A 16570-nucleotide genomic window follows, 5' to 3' on the forward strand; every position below is an offset into this window, starting at 1 on the left:
CTTGCAACCCAATGACGCAGAATGTTGGTGCTCCGGTTAGACAGCTCAGTGAAAGGTCTTGGGTTCAAGTCTCCAGTGTCTTGAGTGTGGTGGCATGTGACAGTTATCCCAGTGCTGGGGATGCAGAGGCAGGAGGATCACTGGGAGCTTGTTGGCAGAGTAGTCTAGTAGAATCTGTGAGCTTCAGGCTGAGAGAGAGACCATATCTCAAAAAACCAAAACAGCAGAGGGCTGAAGAAGACAATGTGAACTTTGGCTTTCACAAGCTTTGGCACACACACACACACACACACACACACACACGAATGCATGGATCTATATACATACCACACACCTTCACACACAAATCAAAAAAAAATGTTATTTTTCAGGAAAGTTCTCTGTCTTATTTAATAATTGTTTGATTCAAAAACAAACAAAAAAAGCAATTGACAAACAGAACAGTGTTTGGGGTGAGCAGTAATGAGGTTACAATGCGATGCCCGGTGACCCTCCCTCCTCTCATGGACTCCACAGACATAGACCTGGGCCTGACGGGGTGGAGCAGCACAGCTAGGCTCAAGGAAGAGGGTAGCCGGGAGCTCTGATGAGTGATTTTGAAAAGATGGAATGATTTGTATGGAGGCCACATGCTTTAACTCACAGTGAACCTGCAGGCTTTGAAAACTGCATGCTGACTTTCCTCATAAACATACATCAATCTCCACGAACAGGAGGCTCTGGTCTTTGGTATGCAATCTTTTGGGAATTTTTTTCCCTTCTTCTTTTTTTGTTCCTGCATTCAGTATGAAAACATAGAAAATATACATTGGATTTGAGAATTTCAAACTGCAGAGAAATATGAAAACCTTCCAGTAATTTAATAAGAAGCATGTGGGCAAATGTGAGTTCTAGTCACCTTCCATTTAAATTACGCAACCTTTATGTCCCTGTTTGGGAAGCTAGGCACAGAGTCCCTTGGCACTTCCCTTTTCTCTTTTTCTTTTTATGTTTTGAAACCTGCGTGACACTTCAGAATGAAGTGGTAGAAATGATTGCCAGAAACCTAAGTAAGCAGTAGCTCTTCATAAGAAGGATGTGCCGTCCAGAGAAAAAAATTGGGTTCCATTTGCCACCAATATTAAGTACCCGTCTTTACAGATACGCAATTATACATGAAAAAAAGAAAAACAAATGTGAACACCGAGATATAAAAGTATTGTTTTATTGTTCTTTGGGAATTAATAGACTACAAGGAAAATACCCGGCTTGTCAGTAGGAAGTCTAGCGTGATTCTAGGATTAAGTGGCTCCTCTCCTGTGAAGGGCCTGATGTAAACCCTTGTATCAAGGCTTAAAGTCTTAGGGCTCTGAGAAGTTTCCATCAGTCAGTCTGTGTCAGTGGCTAGAGTCAGTTGCTGATGCAGGCCATCCATCGCTCCCTGGGAAGCTGCATCCAAGTGCAGAAGTGTTCTGTAGTGATGTATAGTATAGTGTTCTATAGGGAAGGCTGCATCAGTAATCGCTCCTCTAATGGCAAAGGCCTTTTCTACCTGGCAGCCTGTAGACCAATATTCTGCATGTGTTTTCTGCATAATTTTGAGTGCTTCATTTGATAAGGGGGTGAGAAACAAAGCCTGGAATTGTCTTACTGTCAACTCTTACTTCTATGGCTAGAAAAATTTGCAACGCCTGTATAATAACCTATATATTCATGGGTTTTCTGCTTGACATATTTTCTTTTGCACACTTAGTGTCAGATATATCCGAAGAAAATAAAAGCATACTGTCTCCATTTGCTTTAGTATGAATTCCGTGTGGACATTTTAATACCTTAAATGCCTGCATTTCATGTTGGCACACTTGGTGCATGAGAGGATGCCAATAAATGATTATTGGGTAATTATCGCATGTGGTACTGTTTGCTGTGCTCAGAGAGACTCTATGAAGGCAGAAAGAGAAGAAATAGAATGTAGACAAATGTGTCTGGTCTTGGCCCTCGTGTGATGGTCGGTATATTTGATGGTCTGTCTTAACAAGCTTGGGTGGAAGGCACTCAAATACACATGTGCTTTGCCTGCCAGTGAATTTTGACAGGCTTCATTTATAGTTCATGACAGGAAGTTCACCAAAGGAATGTACTAATGATTTAAGAAGGATATAGAAGTTGCCAGGTGGATTTTCAACTTAGTTAAACTGGCGAATGTTCCGGGAAATTGTCTCAATAAAAGTGTTTCCCCAAAACCAAGTCTTTTGTGTTGCCATTTTTATTCCATTTCTGAAGTAACAGTGTATTTATGAGATATTCTCAGGACCTGGTTGGGACTATATGACATTTGTTGATCAAGGTGGATTTTGACAGTTTTCCTTCAGTTTGAACAACTATCCCCCCAAATTGATTAACTTATGTCTGCTTGGCCAGGCAGGTACGTATTAACGTTGTTCAACTATTATACAATTCTGCTTTTTAAAACCTGAAATATTTTTCAGCAATAACTTATATCATGGAGGTGCAAAATGATGCACTTTACACACCACACACACACCAAAGTCAGAACAATGACACAACTTGAATTTCTGGTAAAATGTATCAATTGGAAGAAACTCGATCACTTTCAAAAAAATAAAAACCTAAAACGTGATAGTTCTTTACAAGTGTAAAGTTTTCCTAAGCTAAGCCCACAAATAAATGAGCTAACATGTTCTGGGATTGGTCCTGATGGGGCCACTTGGGTTTCTAAAGGCAATCACCGTATCCCAGGGATGTGGCTTGTTCATCTACACATTTGGCCCAAGGCTGGCTTATTCTATCTGCACTTCCTCTGTTACAGCCTGACGTTAGTTTCCTTCTCTTATTTTCTGTCTCATTTGAGATGATTTTTAGAGTTGAGATGTTGTAATCACTTTCTTCTCATTATACACCCACCAATCCAGACTCCTGAAAGAATTTGAGAATAGCAACATTTTTTCCTTAAAAGGAACTTTGATAAAATTGAAAAGGATGGTGAGGGAGGGGTCAAAAAAGAAAATAGAAACTTACTCGAACTGATCAAAAGGTTTTTAAGGTTTTGATGGCTACAAAAATCACCTTAACAAAGTTAAAATGTGAAGCAGACATTGTTAGCCCTGACTGAGCAATGCAATAACTCACTCATTGCAGCAGGAGAGGGAAATTTCCTCCTCTGGTCTCTAAACAATGACTGGAGAACAAACTTTCTGTAGATTCTAATCAGGGATGGATGGTATAGGGAGTCAGGCTGCCCTCATCTGATGTTTGTAGTTCAAGAAAGCAAGCCCATAAAAGTTAACTTGGTTAATTTTTTGTAGCTTATATGATTAGGAGAATGCAGAGTTTATCAATTGGAAGGGGAGCAAAATCATGACAGATAGGAAACAAACACCACACTCAGCCCCAAAGCAAACACAACCAAACTATGATCAATCACATCACACCAGTCTTGGGGAAGGCTACACGGGCTTTGCCCTGGAGAGCCCCGAAACACCTTGTCAATGACGGAGTCCTTGCTACCTTCCTGGAAACTTCTACCCTATGTCTCACATGGTTCGGGATGGAGTAAATATAAAAACCTTTAAATAAATTTGGCTTAGGCTAGATTCCATAAAGTCTATAGAGGCATCAGATCTTTCCAACATCAGACCCAAATGTCTTCCACCTGAGCAGATTGGTTCTGATTTTATTCTCATGGAAGCAATGAACATTTTGCAGAATAAGCCAGATGTCCATCTGGTTCCAGTTACTTCCCATTCATTTGGCTTCTGGGTAAGGTGATCAAGTCATTACAAAGAAAGTTACAAAGAAAAAACAATCCCTTAACTCTATGAATGACTGCCTTTGTCTGAATGAAGAAACATATCTTCATCTTGAAAGTTCTCTTTTCCCCAATACAAGTTTGTTACCATAATGCAAAGTACAAGCAAGAAGATTAATCTATTTAAATCTTTCTAACAAATGCAGTTGATATCATTTTACGAACTCCTGCTTCCCAATGATGCAATGCCTCTTCTCTAGACATCAGCATTTAGCAGAAAATGAGAATCTGACCCTAAGCCTTACCACATGTGTAACTCTGGCTGGCAAACGGTTTCTATACATAATGTCCCATCTTCCAATGGGAAAGTAACACTAACATGAACTACTTACTCTGTGTCACCGCCGTGAGTTCTTGATTGTTGCTTTAGACATACGGCATGACGGCAGCATGTTGCTGTTCTCATTTTACAGATGAGGAACTAGGGCAGGAAAAGGAAAAGGCTGTGTCCAGAGTCGTGTTGTGAATGGTACAGCCAGGGTCTGAGCCAGGAGTTACCGTTCCAATACCATTTCTGCTTCTGTACTCCTGAGCGTCTAAACTGTAGCATCGTTCTCCCTTAGTGCTGTTTAAAGTGCGAATTGAAGATTAAGACAGACACCCGCACAAACCACAGAGGCTGCATATGTACTTACAGATTCAGAAAATCAATCAGTTCTCATAATTTCCTTTCATTCTCAGTTGAGTTAAAAATAAGTACATATCATATAATGATATAATATTAATCCTGGTGAATTTAAATGTATGAGCAACTGCAGAGTCCTTCTCGGATGAACTGAAATTCAATTTTTTTTCTCAGCTAGGATAATTTAGGCTTTCTAGTCTGGATTTAAGTCAATATGTATAGAAGTACTGCATATAAAGAGATTTTAAAAAGCCCTATTTCTATTTTTTTGTGTATGGTTGTTTTTCTACATGCATGTCTGTGCGCCATGTGTGTGCAGAATCGAAGGAGGACACAAGAGGGAGGTCGGGTCCCACGGAACTGCAGTTGCAGAAGTCCTACCCACCATATCAGTGCTGGCAACTAAGCAGTGAGTTTTCTTACAAACGGAACCAGATTTCCAGCCCCAGAAACAGCTTTGTTTTGAGACTCATGTGGATGAACATTTTTTAAAGTCTCTGACAGGAATATTTCATAATTTATGTACTAGGGTTAGTTTTATAGAGACATTAATGCTTTTTGTCTCACATTTTTATATTTTGTCTAATACAAAGTTACTTTCAGAAAAGAAATCCTTTTTAATTTATTTACTATTATTTTTCTTTTTTTATTGATTTTATTGAGCTTTACATTTTTCTCTGCTCTCCTCCCTGCCTCTCCCTTCCCCTTCAACCCTTCCTCAAGGTCCCCATGCTCCCAATTTACTCAGGAGATCTTGTATTTTTCTACTTCCCATGTAGATTAGATCTAGGTATGTCTCTCTTAGAAATTCTTAATACACATGGATCTTCAATACAGTGAGTTTTAAGGGGAATAAACTCAAACAGTTTTCAAATAAATACCTTGAAGAACATTATCCAAATATAAAATATAACCTCAGACACTATTTGATCTCGTTGTTTATACTGCCAAAAATGCATGTGTATATATGTGTGTGTTTCTGATTTCCATGAGTGATAAATTATAGTAAAGCAATTGATTCTATGATGCATATTTGGAGGGTACACTTTCTTAAATAGTGCAGTAGGAAGACACCTGGGTGTACTTACTTAGCACGCATATGTGGGCACCCCATTGTCTTCATTATCCTGGTTTCTCCCTTCTTTGCACTTTCTGGTTCCCAGTGTTCTTAGGACTCAGAGTTCTGTATCATGACTTGGAAAGATATTTTTCACTTTTTTGTGGTGCATACTTGTGTGTGTGTGTGTACATGTTTATGCCATGGCATGTGCATGTCAGAAGTCAGAGGCCAAACTTGCTTATCCATGTTCAAATCCCCCCTTGTTTGAGAAATGTCTTTGTGCTGTTTGCTGCTGTGTAAGCCAGACAACCTGATCTGTGAACTTCTGGGGTTTCCGTTACCTTTCATCTCACTGTGGAAGGGCTGGAGTTACAGATGAACAAACACGTTCATCCTTCCATGGATTCTGGAGATCTTAACACAAGTCCTCACACTTGCACGGCAAGTGATTTGCCCACTGAGCTATTGCTGTAGTCAAAAAAAGACCTGTAGAAGTGTGTGTGTGTGTGTGTATCTACATTTGTGTCTGTGTGATAGTCATTAGGCCTACAGCTCCCACATGTTAGACAAGTACTGTAACTACACATAACATGAGATGTACAATTCCCAGTAAACCATAGAGTGCTATTAAGTATAATCATATTGCTTCATAACCTCTGCCTCTAGGTAAACCTTTGCATTACCTGGTATAGAAACTCTATAACTATTGAACAGTCAGTCCCTTTTCTACTCCCTCTAATCCTCAGACTCTAAACTTGTATTCAGCTTTCCAATTCAACGAGTCTATTCCCAGTGCTGTGTGTAGGCAGGATCATACAATATTTAACAGTTTCGTGCCAGCTTATTTCATCTGGCATGGAGTTTTCAAGCTTTACCCTGTTGTGGTGAGCATCAGAATGTCACCATTTCTGGGACTAATACCCCATTACATGTGTGTGCTTCATTTCTGTCTTTCTTTTGTTGATGGACATTTGAGCTGCTTTCACCTTGAGCTATTGTTCTAAGTGTTTTGTTGAGTCAAAGATTTCTGTTGAGTGTCTTCTTTGATTTTTATTTAGGTACATACTTAAGTGCAATCGTTATATCAAAATTATTTTTCTCTGTAATTAACTTTTCAAGGAGATGGTATCAAGCTGTTTTCCATGGTGGTCTCGTCACTTTCTATCCCTTCCAGCACTACACAAGGGGTCAACTTTTCCACCTCATTATTAAGCTTGTTATTCTTTTCTTAAGTTCCCCTCCCCCTTTTCCTTCCACCACAGCTTTTCCAAATGGGGGTTAATATTATCTCATCTTGGCCACCCCTAAGGACTCGTGATGGTGTCTATGAAAACATTTAGGTGCTTTCAGTAAATTACAACAGAGATTCTAAGACCCACATTAATATTCTCATCTTTCATAGCTTCAGAATTATTGGAGATCAAGTCATTTCTTAAAATTTTTCATTGTGGCAAGAAGGGGTATTGCTATATAGGAGGCAAGACATTGTGACATGAGCTATCCCACCTATAAGCAGGAGCCCTGGGCAATAGTCCTTACATTGAGACTCACTTACTGGGGGTGGATATGATTTGTTCACTGCTGCTTCCCCACAACTTACAACCAAATCTGGAGGGTAGCAGATAAGAATTTTCTGCATGAGTTAATAATGCTTATGGCCTCATTCAAAATTATCATTGCAAAGCAGACATGAGCCGTTGGGCAAAATTAAAATGACAGATCTCAATTTGTGTACTGTTTTGTGAATTTTATAATACAAGGATAATATACTTATATGTGTACATATATCAAATGTATATACCATACACATCTATTGTATTGAATCATTTAGAATCATGATATAATAGTAAATTTCATAACTGCCAGAGAAATATGTTCTGAGTAGCTCAGGTAGGGATCTGTGTGTCCTTGAGTTTGTACTGCTTGAACATGAAATGCTTTAGAATCTCTCTTAAATAAGAATTTGGGAACTGATACAACCCCGGTCCCTGGCGTTGTCTGGGAGATACGTTGATTGGCAATTTTCATCTCAGCAAGTAGATATTCATTTCACATCCCGGTTGCTTAAATGGCTGTGTGTGTAATCTGTGGGGGCAGCCTGGCTTTGCCTTGCAGTTTGAAGGACCTTCAGCGGGTCTTTTGTGTTTCTCTGTGCCTTGCCATTCATTCTCATTTAGAGTCACTTGGGAAAGCTGGATGCCTTTGTACTGTTTTGCCAAGGAGGTCAGAGGACTGACACCCACAGATGACTCAGCTTTCTTATGACTTTCAAGAGAACTTAGAAGCAAAGCTGTATCTCCTTTACTCCCTAGGTAGGTAAAACAATCAGGTGTGAAGCAGTTATTTTATAAAAAGCCCAAGGAAATCATCTTTCGTTCCCTACTTAAAATCTTTAAAAGATCTCGGAAGGTCCCATTCTCTATAATTATTATGAAATAAACTTTCCTGCCATGCCAGGGGATCCTTGATGCCACCTTCATTGAAATGATGGTTCCCCGTGAGGGATGGTGCCTCTTTGGAGAACCTTCACACTCTCACACCCCTCCTTAGCTATAGATTTGTTTTGTTCAAACTGCCTCTCTAGATGGCAGCATCCACCTTAGAGACAGCCCTCTAGCCTTTTCTTTGGGGGACCACCTTCCTTAGGAAGGTGTGACACGTTAGAAGTTACAGTGCTTACCCAGGACTTCCCCTGACTCACTAGTAAATGCCGGGGGCAGAGATGCTCGTAGGTAAAATAGGAAACTACTGTTTGAATCCTGTCTGTCTTGTTTCAGTAGAGCCCACTGTTCCACCCATATCAGTCCATAGAATCTGATAGGTGGGGATACACAAATGAAAAGCATCCATGGAAGACCCACAGGCTACCCCAGGCCTGGCCCCATGTTCACCCGGGAGACTGGCGTTCTATCTTACAAGAGCATTAAGAAGGAGTTAGGTTCGGAATCTGGGAGCTGAAGAAATTTTAAAAAGAAAAGAGAGTCATACACTGTTTGTATATATGAGCTTCTCAAAGAATAAATATGATGTTAACATATTTGATAAGTAGAAACAGAACCAAAAGCGAAAGTCCTTAGTTTCCTTCCAGAGTGATCTTGGAAGACATGCATTCATTTGTTGTTTTGAAATAGAAGCAATGACTTCCAGGTGTTTGGGGTTGCCCATCTCTGCACAGAGGTGGTAGGGAATATGGTTCCATTGCAGGATTGGGAAGTAGCTGGTCCATGGGGCATTAGGGTATCTAAATATCTCCTTGTCCAGCATGCACTGCTACATGGGGCTCTCTCATTCAGAAGAACCCTGAGTTTGGGTTTTAATGGGCTGTAACCGCATCTGTATTCTTCACAGTTTTTGGACAAGGGCTCTTTTTTGCAGGCTGTTTTTCTTGGTGTATTTGTACTAAGGGTGCACTTGTCACATTAAGAATAATTCTATAAAGAATGACAACAGAGGTTGGGAGTGTGGCTCAGTGGTACAGCAGGGGCTTGGCAGGCATTTGGCCTTCGGTTTGACCTTCAAAAGGTATTATGAGAGGTAACAGCTTAACAGAGGAGTCCTCTGGCATGAATGGAGCATAAAGTCAACCAAAAGCTGTACTGGGACAGAGCCTGAAAGCAGAGTTGTGCCATTGCCTTAACAACTCAGCCATTGGCTTAGTTCTGCAAACCTGTGGGACGATAGAAAGCCTCACAGAAGTTTCTCAAAAGTTTCAGTTTTCTAAAATTAGTAGCAGGTTTTCTAAATTTTGGTCAGCTGAGAAAAAACATGGTTCTTGGAATAGAGATAGACCCCTTCTCTCCCTTTCTCCCCTTCTCCCTCCCTCCCTTCCTTCTTCCTTCCTTCTTTTCCTCCTCCCTTTCTTCCTTCTTTTTAAAATGTGTATTTAAACCTCTTTCTTCCTGTTATTTCAGCTGGAGTTAGATGTGGAGAAGCAGGAACAGTGATCTAAATGCATTTCCTTTATGTCTTGTGGGCTGAAGCCTTTCAGATGCCGTTGGTCTGTGAGGAGAAACTTAGGGAAGAGGTGTTTACAGTTAAAACAAAGACAGTCAGTTTTTCAAAGGCGAAAGGAATAAAAAAATAAAAAGAAAGAAAACTAAATTACTATCCTAAGATTATTTTTTTCACAAACTTTTAAAGGAAAACCCACTTTATGACTATTTTGGAAGAAAACTCCATACATACTTTATTATGAAGCAGTATTGTAGAATAGAGTATAACAGACCTATGACTGTAGCAACAGAATTGCCTAAACATCTGAGAAAGCTAAGGTTAGAAATACCAGCTTAATTTTATGGCTATATAAATTCACCTTCTTTCTCATTAATACCCAATTAAATAATATTGGTTGATTTTTTTAGGTGTTGACTAAATCCAGCAATGTAAGAGAATACATAAGTAACTCAGTAACTTCTGTCAATCAAAAGACAATGTACAAACACTCCAACCCCATAATGATGCTAGAAAATTACTGTTTCTATAATTAGAACAGTGTTACATATTGGGAGACAAATCAGAATGCACCTGTCAAGCCATGTGGTCCCAAGAGCAGCCTGTTTGTAGAAGAATTTAATTATTAAAAAAAAAGTGATATCTTCACGTAAATAAAAAGGTGTAGTGGAAGGAAGAAAAGAAAGAAGGAGAAGAGATGGAAGGGGGAAAGAAAAGGAATGAAGGAAGGCTGGGAGAGTGTGGATTTTGTGTATTTTGTCTATGGAATTCATGGGGATGAAGGGGAATTAGGTTTAGCGGATTATAACTAGAAGGATAAAAATGTTAGCTTCTTGAAAGACTGCCTCTGAGCTAGCGGATTGTGTTACAGGATGAACACACTAGTAGACGATCCCTACACAAACAGTGGTAAATAGGAAATCGTATTCACACGCCCCCCCTGTCATCCTAAACGTAAAGATTGCCACACTCCTCAGGGTCAGAGATGAGGGAAGCGCATTAGTGTTTCTTACTTCTGGCTGCCTTTGACCCTGAGTGGAAAGGTAAAACCTCCATTCAGGAAGTTCATAACTCTGAATGGACATCAAAATGTGAGGAGGGATGTGTAGACTTTAAAATGTTCTCAAAGCGCAAGGCAGTTATAAAGAACATATTTTATTTCAAATGTTCCAAAGAGAGAAAACAAACAAGAAAAACAAAGCAAAACAAAACAAAAACTCATTGCTAATTTTTTTTGACTCCGGGATTGAACAGAGGTGATGCAGAGGAATGATTCCCTAGTCAGCATAAGAATGAGGCATAGAGATAAACAGCTAGTTAGCTAAACAAACAAGTTATAATTCCATTCCACCATGACATTTATAGGAACAGTCATTTTTTTTCCCAAGCTGACAGAATGTCCACAATTCATAAACATTGAAGTAAACTGCATATTCTAGATATATGTGCAAAGGCAAGGTCCCACAGTTTAATCAGACACATATGCATCATACATAGTTTCCTTCTGACTTACAACCCTGTCTTTTTCCCAGTTGGGAAGATACATCTGTTTCTTCTCCCTCACTTGATAGGATCCAGTAAAACCCAAGCTTTGGAGATATTTCCCTGAAACATCAGTGCGAACTTGATGTCTCGGCACATAAATCCAAGAACAGCCCTTTTGGGCAGATACCAGGAAGTACCTAGGGTCGTAGCATCACCAGCTCTTTGCTTCTCTCTACCCAGAGATGCTTTGTGCGGGGCCATTCCAACACTGTCAAAACCGTTGTCCTCTATTTCCACAGTGCCTTATGACGGAGGAACATACAATATTTAAAGAAGGGCAGAAGTGCCCGTGAAGGTCTCTGTTTCTGAATGTCGTCTCTGTAAACAGTCAAGACTGAACTTGGAGTTAAACTACATAGCATCATGCTTTAGGGGTTTAGCTGGATCTGGGTAGTCCGTCTTCTGCCAGATTCCGTCATTAATATGTTCATAGACTCCATTCCAACTTCCTTGACACAGTCTTTCTTTTTTCTTACCTCCTTTTTTCATTGCTCAAATGTTCATGCCCCTTTCTCTTTGACATCCATATTCACATTTTAAGGATTCTTATTTTAGGTTCAAAACATTCCCTTGTCTCTCCTGTAGGGTGCGAGGTAACCATTGTTGTAAGATATTATTGTTTTGGTTGGAACATTTGGGGTGAACATATTTTTTGTTGAATTGAAAAGGACTGGATACAGGGCTACCTTGGCCTTTAGAATTATATACTGGTGACAATGCTTTATACGACACACATGCTAGCTAGTTTTTATATTAACTTGACACAAGCGGGAGTCATTTTGGGAAAAGGGTTATATTGTTACATAGGAAACTTGCATTTCACTTGCACATAACAGTGGGTGATTCTGGAGCTTGATTTCTAAGGATTTGATTCTAAGTAAGATTGCTGTTCTTAGGGTCACATGATCAGGACCAACCAGGACATTTTTCATATCCAGACTGAACTTTATCACCTCTGAAGCAAGAAGGTTTTCCACAAAGAGATAATCCTTTCAAAGAACCCCAGGCGCTTAGCACACTTAACTGCATCAGCTAAAGCCAGGCGTGTTTCGATTCAGAAGTCGATGTCTTGCCAGCGAGGATGACATTCTCAAATGAGCAGGGCCAAGAAGTGTGGGGGGGGCTCCTTCAGTTAACCTTAACTGATGTGTTGCCTACCAACCTGGTGCTGCCTGCCAAAACCAAGACCCACACGGAGGAGGAATAAGAGCTTACCAGAATCCTTCCCATTGGCTGAGGTTGATTCTAAATTGATTGGCATGCTCTAAATTTTAGATATGATGTTGTTCCACCTGGCCACAAAGTACATAGCACGGTTTCTCTATTTCCCACCGAAAGAAAATACAGCATTAAGTAAGTCTAGGACTGTTTTTGCCAGAAACATTTCCCCAAATCCTCCGAGGGTGATAAAACGGTGTTCTGCCTCCGGATTCTTGGAGCTCTTACCAGAGAAATCTTTGAGATAGCAGTTTACAGAGAACAGAGATTTCAAAGCCATTCTTGCCATTGGACTCTATCTTTGAAGTGCTCCACCATATTTCTTAGCAGTTTGAAAAGTGTCAGGATCCTTCTAAAATAACAAACAGCTTGACGTGTTTCTTGGAATGGCTTATGTTCCTTGGAATCTCTTGGATTTCTTTGCAGCTTCCAGAATCTACCTGACGTTACGTTTGAGAAGTCAAAGTATTTTTATTTTAATATCTATGCCCAAAATGTTCTTTTCTGGCTTGATTTGACTTTTGTTAAAAGGAAGTTGAGCATGTTAATCAAAAAGTAATTTTTTTTGCATTTTAATGAATAATCAAAATTCTTTTGGTCCCCACCATCAAAGGTGCCATATCCGTGCTCCTACTTTTTTTGGAGATGATGATTTCCTGGACTCTACCATGGGAGATAAAAACACTTGGGCCTACCATTGGAGCAGCACCTCATAGTACTTATTTACAGTTCCATCACTTGGAACTGACAGCTGGAGATGACATTACTTGGGTTGGTCCTATTGGAGATGTCACTGGGACGATAGACTAGAAATGCCATTACCTGGCAAAATGTATTTGGGATAAAGGTCAAGCAGCACTCCAGTTCTTCACCCAGCTCTCCCAGGGGCTGACCTGCCCTCTCACACTTTGTGCAGTTGTTTTTTGTTTTTGAAGAGACCCATGGCTCAATCAGTTATCAGATCCATTTTCTGGCTTCACTTCCTCTTCCTTCTTGCCATTTGCTCACAATTTGACATGTTAACATACTTAACAAATGTTAATTACATAAAAAATGTCCATTTCTGGAAATTTGGAAAAGACCCCATCTAATTTTGATGTACTCTGTATGATGTCCATACAACGACAACATTACATGATTATTGAGTTCTCTGAGCATATGTCACAATTATGTCACAGAGGAGTATCTTCTCCTTCTCCTCGGTAGAAAAGACAATAAGCTGATTAAGGTGGAAAATGTATTTACTTAACCCTAATAATTACTTCTACCATTGCTCAGTACATGTTTCGCAGTAAAGTTACATTTATTGTTATAATTGACTAGTGTGCCATCTTGATCAGCATACAGTTTCTAGATTCTTGCAATTTCCTTTTTGGTGATATTTGCAAATTATATGGTACTTTCATGGCCTGCGGCCTTGTGATGAGGATTATACAGTTTTTACTACGACAGAGATCATGCTTAAAGCCAAGGTATGGGCATGGTGGTGGATCTAATCTCTGACTGCAGTAACATTGGTTGTTTTGACTTTGGCTGCAGTGGCTGGGGGCATTTGGCTTTGTTTTCTGCTGACTGGCATGGTGCCATCACCTTCTATCCTCCTGAAATAACCCTTCTTACAGCGGTGGCTCTTTCCATGGCTCTTGCACTGTTTCAAGGCTGAGAAGAAGTGGCTCGGTGCCAGCTCGAATTAAGCAACAAGACTCTCCAGGCAGTATGTTTCTGGGGATTACTGTAGGTCTGCCTTAAGTATGTCACTGCTTGACAAGTGCAATAGTGTTTCAGAAACTGTGTCTTCTGATGTGACCTCTTGCCATTTGGAAGAGGAGAGAAAGGGAGGAGGAAAGATCTTTCCCAAACATGGACTGGCAGTCTCTGTGTGTGACTTTCTAATCCCTGATATGCACAAAACAACACAGATCCAAGAACACCCCAGCCAGAGCTGAGCATTCTATTCAGACCGGATCTGAGCACACCATCAGCTTGTTTTGCTGTTTCTCACTGTGGCTTAGTAAACAGAGTGAATAAAGTGATTTCGTGTGTATGTGTGTGTGTGTATGTGTGTGTGTGTGGTATATGCATGTTTCTGCATACATGTGTGTATACATGAATGTGGGGGGCCAAGTTTGGAAGGTAACATTGGGTGAATGTGCTAATTGCTCTTCCTATCTAATTTTTTGAGGCCAGGTATCTCATTGAACTCATAGTTCAGCAAGTAGCTAGACTCAATGACCAGCTATCTGGTCTATTAGTATCACAGAGGGGCACTGCCCCCCATGCCTAGTTTTGACATGGGTTCTAGGCATCTCAACTAAGATCCTTCTGTTTACATGCCAGAGACTTTACTAACTGAACAATCTCTTTAGGCAGCTGGTTTTTAACTTGAGTTTTGTTTTTGTTTTTTGCTATTGTGTGGGTGTCTTTATCAGACCTTTCAACAGCATTAGAATTATTTTGCTACTTCAAGAATCACAAGATGAATTTGATAAACTGAAGATAACCATGCAACTCTAGTTCTCATGGCTGAGAAACACAGACGTGAGAATGTTGTGAAACCAGGCTGTGCACCCAGATTGCAGGCCTTAAACGACAGCCCTAACTCCTTTGCAGTGTTTGAACCTGCAGAAATTGTATTAATTCTGCTCAGTCTTCATTCCCCCACCAAAAAAAAAAAAACCTGGAAAATGCCGATTATAAGCATTTGTAACTTGTAGAATTGCTTAGCACAGTAAATGTGAGAACATAAAGTACTGAAGCCACATGTGGGGGAGGAGGGGTAATTATGATTGTTAGCCAAGCATGGAATCCCAGCACTTGAGAGACTGAGGCAGGAGAATAGTGTTTAAGACTAGTCTGAGCTATGTAACAGGTAATGAGTACCATGCAGCAAAACCTTGTCTTAAAAACCTAAGCAATATCTACACACACGCGCGCGCGCGCACACACACACACACACTCCAGTAACCTGAAAAAATAACGAGCAGGAAATCAGAGCAACAACTGTCTCACTGGCTTTTAGGGAGCTTGTGATGTGCACAAAGAATCACTGCTTGGTGTGTTTGTCTGTGTGATGTCTTTCCCGTGCATAGTTGTGTGCGCAGGTGCTTGAGTTTCATGATGTATGTATGGAGGTCATAGGACAAAATATGTGGGTTGTTTTGGTTCTCTCCTTCTACCAAGAAGTACCAAGGAATAAAGTCAGGTCTTTAGGCTTGACAGCAAACACTTCACCTGCCGAGTCGTCTCAGTAGCCCAAGACTTACATTTTTCATAGTAATGATTTACATCTTTGCAGGACTAGTAGCTTAGCAATGACATTGTTAAGGCAATCAATACTGACATTGACTCTTTGCTCCATTTGGATGAGTAAACAAAATCTATGATATTGTAGAGATAAGGAAGTGAACAGGGAAGCTCTACATGAGAACATAATATTTAGGTCAGTCTCTAAAAGAGCAGTAGGACTTGGGAGGATTGTTGCAGCAGGGCCCATGGAACCTTGAGGCGGAGATGGCCCTGGTCGTCAGGTACAGAGAGTCAGTGCGGCTTCCTATAGGTCTTTGATAAATGTGCATGTCAATATCTGGTGGACAGAGGAAATAATTTGCATGTTCCAAGCATATTCTGGCATGCTCTTATTCTAGTTTCCTATGGTGTTTGACTGGAATGGAGACTACGCTTGCCAGTAGGGGGCCAGGGAGGAAAAAAATAGCAGAAAGGCTAGTTATTGACATTAGATTAAACTAAAATATGTTTAACTTGGTGATAATTGAGACAGAGTTGATAAAATTTCATTTATAAATATTATAGTGTATAAACTTTGTTAAAGTTTCATGAGAAAGTCAGTGTATTTAAGTATTAGAGGCAAAAATGTGATTTTACTGGTGCCAGTGGGTAAGAAGTAGCCTTAGGAATAAGCTCCTGACTATCCAGTTCACTGATTTCCATGTCCCTTGGCACCACACAGATATATAACTGTGCCTAGATATTGTACAAACCTACGAAGTGTGCCCAGATCAGCAAGAATGCGTATGCCTATTGTGTATGTGAGTATGTGCAGGCAACAGGCAATGATGGAGATTACGTGAACATACAAATGTGACCACATGTGAGGGACTGGCCAGTCCAGGGAGAGACCTCTGGTTTATTATGTGCAGTTCTTGCAAATTTTTGGTAGGTGTGGAAGTTTTCAAAACTGTTGAAGGAAAAGAAAGTGAATCATTAGTGAATGTTTATTCAAATCTACTTTTCCTTCAATAAATATACTATAATAAAATTAAAAAAGAAGTGGAATTGTACCCTTGGACTGTTTACTCAAGTATCTCTAGTCTGTTAATTTAAATTCTGTAAAGATGAATCAGAT

This window comes from Chionomys nivalis, chromosome 18 (assembly GCF_950005125.1).
Source record: "Chionomys nivalis chromosome 18, mChiNiv1.1, whole genome shotgun sequence".
NCBI lineage: Eukaryota > Metazoa > Chordata > Mammalia > Rodentia > Cricetidae > Chionomys > Chionomys nivalis.